This window comes from Mizuhopecten yessoensis, unplaced genomic scaffold, assembly GCF_002113885.1.
Source record: "Mizuhopecten yessoensis strain PY_sf001 unplaced genomic scaffold, ASM211388v2 scaffold8245, whole genome shotgun sequence".
Lineage (NCBI taxonomy): Eukaryota > Metazoa > Mollusca > Bivalvia > Pectinida > Pectinidae > Mizuhopecten > Mizuhopecten yessoensis.
Window position 1 is genome coordinate 4,005 of NW_018407451.1, and position 13,747 is coordinate 17,751.

At 34.3% G+C, this 13,747-nt stretch overlaps 1 long non-coding RNA gene across 1 annotated transcript; it reads right to left on the minus strand.

The window, feature by feature from the left end:
- Positions 1 to 9,480: 9,480 nt before the first annotated feature.
- On the minus strand, positions 9,481 to 13,747 carry LOC110455525. Its single transcript, XR_002463456.1, has 4 exons — positions 13,591 to 13,747; positions 12,721 to 12,748; positions 12,500 to 12,570; positions 9,481 to 12,047 (listed from the first exon to the last, which is right to left on the minus strand). It is a non-coding gene; the product is annotated as an uncharacterized LOC110455525 (long non-coding RNA).

Consider the following 13,747-nt stretch of genomic DNA (forward strand, 5'->3'; position numbering starts at 1 on the left):
AGAATTTCACAAGGAAACTTATAAACATCGTTTTGTCGCTGGTTGTGCTGAATGCTCCAAACTTGGAACTACCATTCTTAGTATCATAAAACTTGGGCCACAGTCTTATTGTAGTACCGAAGTAGAATTATTGGGATATTGTTTTTAATATCTTTGCACCCTTAATACCACCATTCATCATACTTAACAGAAGACGACCAATGCCATATAAACAATACATTGCCCTATATTTTCTGTTTGGTTTCTAGAGAGAAAAACAAATCTGATTAGTGTTTTCTTTTTTTATGAAATGATTGACAAGCTAATCAATTGTTAAACCCCCACCCGTCATTAACTTTAATATTCTCAACATTTTTGGCATGTGCCTACAATGACTTCAACAATATGTGTTTGATCAGATGATTGTTGTGTGTCTGCCTTATTGTAGAAGCTGGTGGGCCAATACTTGTTAGAAACAACTGTTAACATTATTCATTTACTCGGCCTTTAAAATTTCCGCAATCGTACCAAACATGTCAATATCGTCCTGAGGCATAAACCATTATGAACATATTTTTTGCTATAAAATGCACACGTATTGGTTTAGACATAGTGTAATGAGTGAAAGGAAAATGTGAATAGCTCAGTTGGTAGGGAATAGCAAGTGCGTTACTAGGGTGACAGTGAACACATACAATTCTTCGTTGTAATTTGTTCTGCTAGCTAGTTGCATAGTGAGTTCCATAACACTTTATAGAAACATGAAGAGTACTGCAGGGTAACGGTATATCATATTCATATCACATGATATGTATTGTAACCATTTAGGCTTGTTGCAAAAGTAAGGGCTACACTTATGATCTTTTGGCTGGTGATTTTTGTACCAAAATGTGTCAAAAAATAGAAAAGAATGCACTCGAACTACAACACTCATGGAAGTTAAATGTCTCTTTTTGAGTTCAAATGGAAAAACTCAAAAACTTATTTATTTTGCCTACATTTGACCGTATTCCATATCAAATTTAACAAAACTATTTTTCAATAGTTAATACAAATCATTATTGAGTTAAAGATGAATACGAAACACTTACCTTCATAAGATACACAGGAGAGCAAGACAGTTATACGCCCGACGAACTTTATAATCAAATCTAAACCAATGACCTTTACTAAGATGTTGTGCTCAACACTATGACTTTCTCAGATCGATACGTTTCACAATTTTGGCGAATTTACGTGATAAAGCAACATTGTTGTACTGAGGACACAGTTTTGATAAAACAAAAGGTTGGTCATAACTCTGTCAATTAAAAGATGTTTATTTTTTGAATGTTTGTGAACAAGAACATTTTTCTCTAGACAATCTAAGACTTAAAATATGAACAAAGGGCCGTAACTCCGTAAATGGTAGGGAACAGGACCCGACCTGGTTTATGACACTTCATCTTCTCTCCAGATATGTAACTATAACGTGTCTGCTCATGACTAGGAGAAATAGCAAAGCAATTACGGTCGTTATGAAAACTGGTAGCCAGGACAGAAACATACCAGAGTACGTCACTTACCCCTATATAGCCAGGTGTAAAACAAATTGTGAAATATTGTGACGTCATGTACATATGTTGCCTATTAGCGCTACTAGAACTGAATGTTGTGTCCTCAATTTAAAAAGGGCATTGCAGACAGACAAATGCAGAAAGTTAATGCATACACAATTTTCAGTTTACAGCAAACATTATTGGTCGGAGTAGAGCTGGATATGGGAAATCAATGCTTCGATAAGAAAAAAACAACAACACAAAAATGCAATGTATAGTAATGAAGGAGTACTGTTTCCAGTTTCTCTGATCATCATACAGTGCATTTGTAGGGTAACCTGACGGAGAATAGCAAGGTAGGTTATTTTTCCTTGTTTTCGTACAGGTATGTTATCATTACATTGTTTCGCAAGGTAGTCTGCGGAGCCAGGGAGCTACGCTCTTATCATCTCTCAACACTTAATAATTCCCTTTGCTTAATTAACCTATAAACATAACGGTGACTGATATCAACATACTCTATACAGATTCAACGAAGTACAACCTTCCTGTCGATGATTGGTAAGGAGTAAGAGGAACAAGTAGAAACATTTTGTTTTATTTGGTAAATGTCAGACATCATGCCGTATATATACATGCTTTTAAGTTCATGTATATTGTCTACAGGCTTCCTCGTCCAAACATACTGGTATATACTAGTAAATATCAGGGGCGAATGTACACATTACATGTTATATTGTTTGTGAACTTCCTGGTCGGTGACGCCATACACAGCTATAAATAGCTACCCGAGTTAATACAAACATACATTCCTACCTGTATAACCCACTTGTATGACTTACCTGTTAACCGGCCGCCACTTCATGTACCTCTGCTTGCTATACACAAAACACAATGTAACGTTCACAAATGAATGGCACTAAATACATTCAGTGACCGTTTTTTTTTTGTATTTGTATACAATTTTGGTATTAACATTAATATTTAAGAATAACATTGCATATGCATTTTTTGTCTGATAACAACATTTTGAACTTTCTGATGAATTAGAAGACACGGTATCGATACTGTATATCAGTTCGTAAGTGTAAAAATGAATGCAAACAACTCATATTAATAGTAAGCGTCTATCTATATTGGCTTGATATACTTAACACTTGTTTTGGATAGGTATAGTTCATATTTAAAGCAATGTCTGATGTATGAATTGTTGAAACTTGTTGAAATTTATCAGACCAATTTCCTGGAAAGGATTGGTTGTTATCTAAATAAATCTATAGAGTATGAAATAACATGTAACATGTAAACATAATAAAAAATGGAGATCGAGAACAGTTATCCTGGAAAAAAGATACTGTTCCTGTTTTGATTGTCTATTTATCCTGTTTGTCAGAGTTTGATATTACGGTGATTAATACTATGTTACGGTAGGTACATATATACAGACAGATAACCCTGGCGCTGTGCGAATGTAACAGTATAAGTTCTTGTAAACATACTGAATGGTCCTGCTGTACTGTATATCCATTATAGATGTATCAACAGATACTTGACTACGGAAACTCGTTCAGTGAAACAAGTTTGAGTATGTAGACAGTGACAAAGCGTGTAAATACAGTATTGTCCTGCTGTAGTGTATATATGATGTATATATGTTTAAACATGTGCAAAAACTTCGAGTATGTAGAACTTGACAAAGTTTGTACAGTATGTTTCAACGTGCACAACGTGTACATTACCTGCGTTGAAATATAACTATACATAATGATGTTTGTTTTGTTTTGTTTTTAGGTCACCTGAGCTGTGACCTATTCTGATCGCTTTCCGTCCGTCGCCGTGCGTCGTCCGTCGTGCGTAAACATTTTACATTTTCGACTACTGCTCAAGATGATTTTTTTCCAAACTTGGTCAAAATCATACTTAGTAATTGAGGTCACGGAATTGTAAAATTGGGTAGACTACCCCAACGTCAGGGTCCAGGGCAAAAATAACCAATAATTCAAAAATCTTCTTCTCCAGATTAAGAGGTACTACAGTCAATTTATCTGCACGGATTGCAAGATCATCAGGGGATTTAACATTGTAATTTTCAGTACACCCGGGTCTTCCGTTCTCCCTTGAGAAGGCGGTAAATTAAAGCGTTCTATAGTTTACAGTGTATATAGGGAAATAGTACTGTTTGTTATATTTTGTTCATTTTCAGCAGGAAATTATTCTTACTTGGTGATAATCATCATTGGTGGAAGATGGTATCAAATTTTTAAAATTAGGATCCTTCCCTAATCCCAGATGCCGGGGCAAGGCCCCAAAGCGAAAATCAATCAATATTTAAAAATTATTTTCAATTACTCTGCATTTATGAAACGATCATCAAGGGCTTTTATAAATTGTAAATTTCAGTACCCCCGGGCCTGTCTCCGTTCTCCTTTAGGGAGGGGATACACGTTACCATAGTTTATATAGGGAAACAATATTTTTATGTATATTTGGTAATTTTCAGTGGGAAATTAATCTTACTTGGTAAGCATCATCCTTTGAGGAGGTTGGTATCAAATTGTTATATTTGGATTCCTACCCAACCACCAGGGGCCAGGGTGGGGTCCCGAAGGGAAAATGAACCAATATTTCAAAAGTCTTTTCTTCAGACTCAGATGTAGTACAATCAAATTATGTGCATGGATGAGAATTCCGTTAGGAGCTTGATGGATTCTTCAATGTAATACCCCCGGGCCATCCATTCTCGCTCGGGGAGTGAGTAAAGTTGATTTTAATTTATATAGGGAAATAACACTTTTAGGTATATTGTGTCCATTTTCAGCAGGAAATTATTCAAACTTGTTTCGAATGATTATGATTATAGATGGCAATTAGATGGTATGAGAAAATAGGATCCTGCACCATCCCCAGAGGCTTGAAGGGTGGGACCAAAATGGGGATAATGGTTAAATGTTAAAATAATCTTCTTCATCAGACTAATATGTTTTATTGTTCATTGATAGAAAGGTCCTTACCTAAATTATCATAAATAAATTGCATTATACCCAAGGTCATCTGCTCTCCCTTCGGGAAAGGGTATACTTCTCAATAGCATTTTTTTTTTAATAATTTTGAAAGTTCTTATTCTTTGGTGACATGACAAGTATTGTTTTTTTCACTTGTTTTACATGTTTTTTTCCACATTTTGTACATCTCAACAATGACATTGAACTACCAGTACCTATAATATAATGCAGATGAACACTAAGCTATTGTTGTGGAACGTCTTATTTACAGTTAAGGTAATTTAAGGACGTGCCTCCATGTATGTAGTTGATGCGTGCATGCTTGTATGTGTGCCAGAGACAGGATATGTTGATGTGTTCGCCTTTTTGTGATAGCGCGGATCTGATGCCTGCTTTATAGTGATATCTCACTGGAATACAATGCCGAAGGTACCCAGCACACCATTCCGACAGATTTGCATTATGATGACAATGGTTGAACCAGTTGTTGGTATTGCCTGAAATGCTGAAAGTTAAGAAGTGAATAACAACTACCATGTTTAAGGACTTTGGTATGTCCCGGCCACAATACAAAACCCATGGCCTTCCTGACCTTGCCGAACGTTCCAAATTAAAGCCAAAAATGAGGTATTGTCAAGCAAGGCGCTAAGGAATAAAAGGTAGTTAGAAGTAGAGAGAATTGCAATTGGTGTAGCAGATTTATTTTCATCGCTATTGTATTCCCAAGTAGAGAACACCAAAGCAAATCTCCAATTATGCAGGGGGTTCCACATTAATCGCCTCTTACGATGCATCGGTATGTCCGTAAATAACTCACATAACATACCCCGTTTTAACGAGTTGCGAGAGTTTACGACAGCAACATGCGTACAAATATGAATCACTTATGTTTCATAAATACACAAAACCGGTACATAATGCATCCTTACTTCATCTTTCGTTGTTCTGTAAAGATACTTAATATAACAAAGAAAACAGTTGAATACATTTTTTACTGGCAATATATTTTTAAGTGTGTATCATTTACGGAAATTTCTAACACGCTTTTTTCTGTCAACTGATATTGAAATATACGGCAAGCCTATAAGTAGCTTTTACTTTATCGTTTATCGCTAAGCGTGTGTGTCTGGTCCTTCAGTTATTTCAATGTTTTGTAGTGTCATCATTTACAATCACATTTTACCTCCTTATCTAATGCAAGTTCATTATTGGGTCTTGCCCCAAATTAAATGTCGCTCGGGTCATTTTGAAATCCTTTCAACAACATCTGAATAAAGGACTCGCATCAATAGCCTGCTGAAAGGAAGAACTTTAAATGTATTTTTTTTTCAATTTAGTGACCTTGACCAACATTCACCTGAGTCGAATGTGTTAAAATACCTGGACATCCTTTGCTATGAATAAGAGTGATGATAGTTGACCAGTAGCATGCCTGTATAAAAGTATATGATGAATGGCAACGACTAGAATTTAAAAGTCACAGAGGTGAAACATATTGAAACCTTAAACGACTTATTTTCTGAATAATGTAGAGATCGTGGTGCATGGTCATAAGCTTGGAGATCAATTGCTTGTACCTTGCAGCTTAATATAGTAAAGTGTTTATTACTGTGAACTGTGGATCTGAATGAAGGGTGTAATCCAACGTCGAGGATTACTTACAGAAGTAAGTGATAATGGATAACATCTTCCAAAAGAGCAATAGTATGTTAAGTAATAACCATTAGCTTTTAATATATAAAATTTAATGCTGCCTTCTTTTAAGGTCATAGATGTTTTCCATTGATTTTCTGGTTTTCTACATAAAGATAAATGAAGGTTGTGAATACGACCTTTATTGTGTTTATATTTTCACAAATTGTGTTCGGCTCAGGATGTTTCTAAACAAATTTGATTATCTAAACCTTTCAGTGTTCCAGAGTAAGGTTTTAGATATAATGTATTATTGGGATCTTCAGAACAAGTAAAGTAGTATTATTTCATAAACGTTGATATGCATACCACAGGAAGCTACTAGCTAAATATCATGACCTTAAGCCTATCAGGTATTCGGCTGTAGTCGTTTAAACGCAATATCATTGCTTCATTGCGAGCTGAACGCCTCTTTGCAATGTTTAAGTATAAGCGCATGCAATACTCAAATTGTCACAACATGTACTTTGACGCGTTAGCCATTAAACTAAAGGACATACATGATAATTATTATTTACAGGGCAATTGAGCTTATACTGTGAAGCAACAAGACAGTATACATCACGGATATACATATACAGTTAAAATACAGCACAACGTACCTGTCGATGATTGTATTGTAAGTAGTAAAATGAACAAGAAGACCTTGAGTTAATGATGATAATTAAATACAGTTTGTTGCTGTAAGTAAATATCAGACATCATGCCGTATACATACACCCCTTATGTTACTGTGTTTACACACATCCTGTAATATCCTTTTGTAACCGGGAATATAGTAGTGGGTATACAGTGTGAATGCCCACATTATATGTAATATTGTTTTTGACGTTCCTGATCAGTGACCTCTTTATGAATAACAAGTACCCCTGGTCATTATTTTGTATAAATATATCTTATACCTGTTACAAACCGCCACTACCTGTACTCGCTATAAACAGTACATATGTCTCGTGAAAAAATGACACTGACTAATAATTAGTGACTTATTTGTATTTTTATTAAATTCTTGCTTCATATATTATTATAGGTATATTTTGACAAATAAATGCATGCTGTCAATATTTTGGGCATTGTAAAGATATATATTTGGTTAATACACACAGAGCAGTGATACTAACATTATTTTCCATTTCAACAAATTTTACTTACAACATAATGGTAGCATGTCGAAAGGGGTTAAACAACAGGTTTATAACCCTGTTCGTCCTCTCCACTGGTGGTATATGGATATATATCAAAAGGCAATGTTTACTGTCAATAGTGAAATATTAGAAACATGAGTATATAACTTTAGACGAGGTAACAAAGATAAATACAAATGGAAATGTGAAACCTGATGCAACCGTAGATTATGTTATGTTTTTCTTTAAACTTTTGGTACATACAAGGATGATCAACATTTATAAAACGTGTACCATACAATTTAATTATACATATTGTATGTAGCCTAAAACAGTAACATGCTTTGCTGTTGTAGGGGAGGGGTAGGATAGCATGCATACTAATACTCCGATTTATTGATATTTTCTGTAATGTGCAAGATGACGTAAGATAACCGTACATATAATACAAATCCATGTGTTACGTTTAGATCTCCAATTGACTATGCATGGTTAATTAGCAGACCTAGTATTTCTACTGATTATGTTACCAAACAAATGATCAATTTGTGAAATACATCAGGGTTTATTTACATTCGAACCTTAACAAGCATCGGTTTCCCAAACTATTTTAATTTTCGTTTTCTTTAGGAGATTCTATGCGACTTGCCTGGTTATAATGTTTGGCAATCAGAATGGTAGGATGAAGGGTTATCAAGTTTATTTAAATTGACAAGTTTCATCCATGTTACAGAGCTAAAATTAGTGAAAGCATTAATCATTAAAATAACTTCTTTTGAATTACCAAGGGTCCTAGGATGAAAATATTCGACTAGGAGCACCCTTGAAAAAAATACCTGTTGTATGGTTGAATATCCTCCAACCACATACACGGTATCGGGATCAAATGTGTTATAATGTATAATGACATCTTCTTAACATTAAAGAGGTCAACAATGATGACATTTTTCCAGTAGCACGCTGGAATGAACGGCATTGAAGATTGCTCAAATAGGGTTAAAATGGATTGAAGCTGTCTTACAGCTTCCTCTAAATAACTTCAGATTCATAAGGTGCTGGTATTGAACCCGTCGTACGTTAGAATGAACGTGTTTGGAATCAAAGAGGCAAGAAACAAATGCATGCAGGATGAAAAAGAAATTAGAAAACGTTAGTAGTCTGCAATTAAAGTCAACCGAACTGTTTGACGAATCGAAATATCGGAGAAACTACTGAATGTTCCAAACGAGAAACAGAAACCAGAAATGTTACATTTGGGAAATAAAGGGAATAAGTATATTCAGAAATATAAAACACTTGAACACATAAAAACTGTTCAAAAAAGTTCGAATATGCACCGACCTCACACAAAATGAACGGGACGAATAATTAAAAGGGACTAGTTCATGCTATGTTAAAATGACATAGGAGCTTGTCACTCATAACTTTTGTTTCAGAAGTGTTACGAGATATCTTCTGCTGTATTAACTATTTTCAATTTCTTATTCATCTGGAGTTGTTACTTTGAGTCACACTACTTATTATTTAGATAATTAATCAACCTCATTACAGCATAGGGGTCGCAAAATTGAATATCAGTCTGAATTTTTATTTTTGAAGAGTGAAAAAAACGTAGTTTTGCATTATTATACTTGGGAGAGAACAATTCCTTTCATGTAATGCTGAACTAATATATTTATAATCCAGAATGTAAGGATAATGGAATATTTTGTGCAAATTTTAATGTAAAATACAGGATTTTTCAATCTTGTTTTTGTTGTATACCATTGAAGTATAATTCGGTATACAACACTTTTACCTGGCTTTTCCAATTGTGTTCCTAGTTAAGAAGAAGGTATTTTGAAAATCTACCGTATTTATTTGTACATTCAAGATTATAAAATTTAAAATTCGATGATTAATATCGTTTTTCAGCAATCGAACACTTGTAACTTAAAAATGTCAATGTTCCAAGCATATAATGGTCTAATTACACAAACGAGTAAGTAACCCCGTTCCGCGAGGGGCGGTACTGCACAGTGCAGTGGGATACTTTTTATAACGTGATACTAAAGTATGCGTCATGACCTTCACAAGGTCAGATGCTCACTTGTAACGTTTCGGCTCTTTTTTAACCACAATTTGAAGTTACAGGTTTTTTTTAAATAAAAAAGCAAAACATTTACCAGTGCCAATTATGTTCAATTTACACATTTCAGAATTTGAATGCTATCCCCAAACACCAATAAAAACAATAGGAATGACAATACTGTAATATAAAAATAATTCCATTACTATATCTATTATTTTTAGGTATTCATTTATGAACACACTAATACATATCTTCACAGAGAGAGAAAATACATGGACTGCTCTGATATAACTAGATTAACCAAAGCACGAGATTTTAAACATAATCTCAGCAAATCTACAGCATATCTATGTACATTTTATATTAAAACAACCGAACCTTTTGAACTTAATATATCCACAGCTTCTTTGACTTAATATGTAGAACCACTGGATAATATTTCAGCCAAGATATTCCAATCTAGGTCATTTAATAGAAGGTTAAAATCTTTCTAGGTATTTGTGCACGTGATCAAATCACGCATACACGTATCCTATCATGAGTCAGTGTTAAGATTTGTGTTCAAGTGAGAAGTGTTATATATTCATTTTTTTCAACATTAACTAAAAAAGTAAGCTTCAAATCTTGACAGTTACCTACAGTGACTCAAAATTAGTCATAACAAACCAAGATTTTCTTTTTTTAAGAATTATATGGCCATATATTTAACCAGTAGCGTGTTTTGATGAAGGATTCGAAATTCGTTTAAATGATTGACTTTCATCCATTTTCACGATCACATACGCTGATTTTTTTAACGATTTCTACGAACGTACTCTGAATGCCAAGGCCTACAGTGATGATATTTAGCTATAAGCATGCTCGGATGAAGGATTACCAAGTTAATTCAAATTAATTTAGCCTAAATATGTTATTTTGTCGAACCTCTTCTCCTGAATAACCATATGTCCAACGTTAATTGAATCTGGTCAGTACAGTACTATGGTGGCGTAAATGGGTGCGAAGTATATAAAACTGAACGACATTAAAGGACATTCAAGATCACATGATTCAAAATTAGTTAATAATTAAAAAACATTATCAAACACCATGGTATATCAATAAGTGAAATAAGGTTGGCGCACAACGGGTTGGGTGGATCTTTTAAGCATCACATAAATATAACGTAACTATTAGCCAGTTTAAGCATATCCATGCATGATTTATTTGATTTATAGATACTTGAAGGGTAGCACAAGACAAGACCAAGGCTATTTTATGAATAGTTATAAGTGGGTCTTTTGACACAAACATTTGTCTGGTAATAAAACAAAAAGAATAAAATGAAAACAAGCTAACAATTGATAAATTGCATTACATAATTGTCAAAACTGGTACAACAATACTATTTCAATAGAATTTCAATCAATTAGCAACTTATTAAATCTATACAATAATTCAGCAAACACCACATCTTCTATAATACTAGAGTTATATAGATGTATACATACACATTTAACAAATAATTAAAATGTTAAGTTTTGTGGCGTTACTTCGGATATTGCATAACATACATTTACATTTGTATTAACGCAAGTTCATTTTCACATGCAAAATACCGTATATACACCTTTTTATTTTGTTTGACGAATGTTCCTAGGGAATATGACATCATATGCATTTTCAATTTGGCCCGTGCTAATTGAAACGGAATGACGTGAATGCACACATATCTTTTACTAGACTTTTACTTTACATGTTTCTACACCAACAGGATTTCAAAAACAATCTCGCAACTTAATAAAAAACACCTCATGACACAAATTCTAGCCTCATGCGCCAGTATCCATTTGACCGCGTCTTCGTCACGTGTCAATGGAAAAATCACACTATTAAGGGTAAATACATACAGAGAAATGCATAACATAGTGTCTGTGTGATCTGTACAATGGAAATATATAAACTATAAACATTCTTGCTAGCGTTTCCGCCTGCTTGACTGGCTGTCATCAGGCGACTGATGAATCCATTAATAGGCGAATATCCTAGCAGTGTTGTCATGTGGTTAGGACAATTCACTTGTTATTGTAGATATACATATAAAGACATGATAGGTTTACATCTCCCTCGACGACCTACCTCTCAGTCTATAATGCTGAAAACACAAACTAATTTTGTACCATTAACAGTTTGGAGCGGAACACAATATATACCTACCAAGTAACAAACGCTGTATTTAAGTCAACAGACGTGTAAATATCTCCCTGTGTTTTTCGTAAATAGCTCGTGAATTGCCCAGTACGTTAGAAAACGCAATATTTCTACCATTATGTAACGGTTGTATGCACATAAACTTATACTAGTTGCATGCTCATTATTTGTTACCGCGGCTGTCACAATCGCAGAGGTGAGGGCTGCTGACATGGTCATTGTCAACAACCACAAAGCTCTGGGACTAATATGTATATTGATTATTATTCATCACGGTTCCAATCTACGTTCGATAGGCTAAGTCCAATAGAAATATTTTGAAAAGCTGACGTATTAATTGAAGCGTCCTCGAGTTGTTCATTATAACGATTTCTTGTGAACCAGATGGATTAACTTCTGGAGCCAGAACCTCCCTCAGCAATTGCGGTGTTGATGTATATTTCTTTGTCACCTAAAAATAAGGATGCAAAATTATTATTGTTAATGTTAGCTTCTTGTAATTTGATCTGAACGCGATTAGCGTGTAACACCTGTTCCTTAAGATCTTTTTTTTTTGCATATAAATTATGTGTATGTCATCATGCTTCGTTTCGCCCTATTGTTTGCACCCAAAATATATACATTTTACATAAGTGAATGCATTAAAATTCTAAATAAGGAAACCATCAAATACAAAAACACATTAGAAATAACGGACAAAAACAAACATTCGAAAGTACACAATGACCTGCTTCATGTATAAAAACATATAAAATAAGGTAATCTTCTGAAATGAGAATATTTTAGAACCATTGAAGGTCTTTTGATGTTAATTTATATAATTCCAAAGCTATGTTTAAAGTTGTGCAATAATTGGATTCTAGTTCATGTATCGCTTATCAGAAAGACGATATCGATACTTACCAGATGTTGTACCATGGAGATCTTCATAGACGTTTGGGTTAGACCGACCCTCCAATGACTCGTATTCTCTGCTAAAACAAAATTGCAATATCTTATAAAACATGCACCATCCAAAAACTGCCAGCACAAAAACGTTGGAAGACACCAAATGATGTGACAACAATATTTAGAAAGGGTTTACAAGTCATGGTAATTAATAATGTGTGATGATACAAACTCACTTGTCATTGACTGGATCTTTCCGGCGACCTACAAAACAAGCAAAGTTACACAGTTACATTATCCCCCGGAAACATTAATTTGTATATAAATAGTAGTTTGTTACACTTTTTATTCCATGCATTTAAAACCGAACACACTCTGTTTATATACAGATGAAACAATACATTATTTCAATCCAACATTAAAACAACCTGGGACCTATATCAGGACCAACAAGATATTTAGTATAAATTGATTAAACCTGTTTCATAATTGTAAAGTAAATATCGCCAATGCATACTGGCCCCCGTAATTTTTGTTTACATAATTAAATAAGTGGCATCTTCATTACATCTGAATTTAGTGATAACAAATTGGGTTTCAGTAGGATAACGAATGTGCTGGTGTCGTACGCGTCAACACGGACTTTCCTTGTCAACACGGGATTTGTTCGTCAACATAATGTCAATGTGTGTTAGTGGCCATCGCCCTTTTCAGATTTTAATCCCACTGAGGAGGGATCAGTCGGACTGACTAGTGAGAAATGGACGTCAGCAGCCTAAAACGTTGACAGTTCTCGGGAGCAGTGGCAGAAGAAGATCCCGATGAGGTATTTGAACCGACTTCAGTTTGTGGTCAACGTCAAGGGGTTCGTTCACGCAATATTTAGTATGTGAACTTGATTCTATGTACGGTAAATAAACGCTAGTTTTGTCGTTTCATGGAAACCTTTGAATGAAGTTTATTTATCTGACACAACATATATTGATGTTTACAGTATGAAATTATAGTATTTCCAGTTCATTAAAGACAAAAATAAATAATGTTTCTGTTGGAGGGCCAGTTTATAGAAATGTATCATTATAATACGACGATTGCGTGTGTTTTACCTGGAAGATGACTTCCTATTTCAGAGTACACAGATGCTTTGGTAATTTCATTCGTATCGAGTTGTTCATATGGAGATCTGTGAAGATATAAGATAAAACGAATAAAACGTTGAAATTATTTGTTTTCAAGCATTACTATACAACAGTTAAAGGTCAT